The sequence below is a fragment of the Myotis brandtii genome, unplaced genomic scaffold, assembly GCF_000412655.1.
Source record: "Myotis brandtii unplaced genomic scaffold, ASM41265v1 scaffold760, whole genome shotgun sequence".
Classification (NCBI taxonomy): domain Eukaryota; kingdom Metazoa; phylum Chordata; class Mammalia; order Chiroptera; family Vespertilionidae; genus Myotis; species Myotis brandtii.
In genome coordinates this window covers 2,315,031-2,317,621 of record NW_005371038.1, presented here as the reverse complement: position 1 = coordinate 2,317,621, position 2,591 = coordinate 2,315,031, and the positions used below count along the sequence as shown (strand labels likewise).

General features: G+C 59.4%; 1 protein-coding gene across 1 annotated transcript in view; it reads left to right on the top strand.

The window, feature by feature from the left end:
* Positions 1-2,591, top strand: part of ROR2 (receptor tyrosine kinase-like orphan receptor 2) — a 90,337-nt gene that overhangs the window by 79,080 nt on the left and 8,666 nt on the right. The gene's annotated exons all lie outside the window — the stretch shown is intronic.

Below are 2,591 nucleotides of genomic sequence, written 5' to 3'. Positions count from 1 at the left end.
GGGGTCCTGCTGTCCCGGCCTCACTGCCTCGCTCTGTCATGAGCTCTCAGGCAGAAACCCACGCAGGTGCCGTTGAGATGCCCTCCACACTGAGGCCAACTCTGGCCTTGCCTTTACCCTCAGTCTGTAGGGTCTAAGGTCATGGTCACAGAAGGTCTGCCTGGCCCGTCGTTCCGGAGCCCCCCGAGGACAGGGCCAGGGTGGGACCTGCAGCGTCCTGGGCGGCGCCATCTTGGTCCAGTGGTGAGAATGGTTTGAGAACCTTACTGTCTCTCATTGGAGAAGTTTTTATGCCATTTAAAGCAGCACTTCTCAACCTTTTGACCACAACACACAGTAAACGGTATACTTTGCATCTTGACTTAGCGTGCGCACACATGTATTTCAGAGTCGAAATGTGTTACAGGAGACAGCAGTCACCCTTATAAAAGCCGCGCACGCACTTAGACTTTTCCCTTCAGTTTTATTTCATTAAAAGTTGGGCCCCTGCCGGTGTGGCTCAGTGGTGGAGCATCGACCCAGGCACCCAGAGGTCACCCCTTCGATTCCCAGTCAGGGCACATGCCCAGCTTGCAGGCTCGATCCCCAATAGGGAGCATACAGGAGGCAGCCAATCAATGTTTCTCTCTCTCTCCCTCTCCCTTCTCTATCTAAAAGTCAATAAAACATTAAAAAAAGGAAAAAGTTGATCACACCCTTAATATGAACCCAGCACTCTGACACCCTCTGTTCTAATTACCTTTTGAAATGCCAGCCCCAGACTCCAGAGTTAATTTCACAGTCCGCTAGTTGGCAGACACTGACTCAAGGCCCCTCAGTTATTTCTTCAGGAATCGTTTAAAGAATTAAGCAACACGGCCATCTAATCAGCTGATCTGCCATATAGCAGCTTTAGGTACAGGTTTAGGACGAGGATTCTCCAGATGCGTGGGTCTATGAAAGGATCAATTGGAGGGCGCTCTAGACCGCCTGGCCCCGCAGCACGGGGCGTGGGGCTCCGTCTGGAGAGCGTGCTCCACAGAACCAGTCCCGGGACTCGGGCTCCCCACGAGTGGGCTCCAAGGAACCTTCCGGGTGCCGTGCAGGGCGCGGGTGAGAGTAGCCAGGACCGGAGTTGTTCGATGTCCCAGCACCTGGAACCACACTTTCAGAAATGAGCCCTCACTTGAGATGTCTGGGGGGCTGGGGGGCGGGGAGGGAAGATCCTACAAGGGTCAGCTGGGACAGCCTATGGCCCATCACCCCCAGAGAAATGCCAGGTTTGCTTTCTCGGGCAGCCGCCCTCCAGGCAGCACCAGCTCCGCAGGATGGGGCTGAGCTATGCACACCTGGTTCTTTGGCCAGCCTCTGTTCCTCAACTGTAACATCAGCCAGAAGTGACCAGGAGGGCGGAGGGCGGCGTCACCGCACAGCGCAGAGGGTCTGGCAGGAGCGCCAGTGCCCTGCGTGGACACAGCTGTTGCCTCAACCTGTGGGCTGTCCTTCACTTGCTGTTTTACAGGCTCCGTGTGGGCTTTCATTCCCCGTGGGGTCTCCACAAACCACTTGACACGGGCCCAGGAAGGGGCTGCATGACGGGTTTCCTACAGTAAATGCCTGGGCAGGGCCCAGCACTCTGACCCGGAGCCTGCCTTGGTGCCTGGTCCCTCTCCTGGGTAATGGGGGCCAGCAGCGCTGCCTGCTGGACAAACGGAGCACTACAAGTGGGTGGAGCTGGGGCAGCCCAGGGACTAAATTCCCACAGCCCAGCCGGGTGTGTAGGGAAGGGGGCCTCTCTCTCTCTTGCTGTCCAAGGTCAGGTCCTTATCAGCAGGTCCTTTGCAGGTCAAGGTGGGTGGACCTTCTGGCTGGTGCCTGCCTTTGGGCCCCGAGTGTGGCAGCCTCCCCTCCAGCCCCCCGTTCCTCCATGCCAGGCGTCAAGTTCTTCCCCTGGACTGCTTCGGCCCCATCACTCCATCCTGGCATGTCTTGCCCCTAGAAAGCAAACCTGCAGACCCCCTTCGAGGGCTGCTTCTCTGCTCCTCCTTCTCACAGACCTCGCCCTGTGCAAGCCCGCCCTCTGCCACACCTCCCCTCGCTGCCAGCACCCCTGCCCGAGGCATCCCCTTCCTCTGCTGCTCCCGCGCCCACTCCTGCGCTGCATTGCCCAGGGCTGCTGACCGGGTATACGACTCGCTCCTCCCCTGGCTGCTGTGACCTTGCCCGCGGGCGGGATGCGGGGAGAGAGGCCTGGCCCTTACGCTGCCTCCCCAGCCTCCCTAGTAGAAGCCGCCTACCCCTCCCCCCAAGGCCTCATGGGGCGGCAGGCACTCCACTTGCAGAGCCCAGGTTCTAGCAGGGCCCAAGGACGTGGCCCCTGGGTCCGCAGTGGGCGCTTCCTGTCACGAAGCAGCACCAGCTGGATGGGGTCCTGGGCCTAGTTTCCCTTCTTTTTTGTTCTACCTTTGCTGCTTGTAAGTGTAGCCTAGAACCTTCTGTCTGGTCCAAATCAGGGCGGCTCGGTGTTGCCCGGGCTCAGCCCCTGTAAGAGCCTTGGGAGTGAAGATGGGGCGGGCGCCGGCGGGCAGGGTGGAGGGGCACCTGCGGGCAGG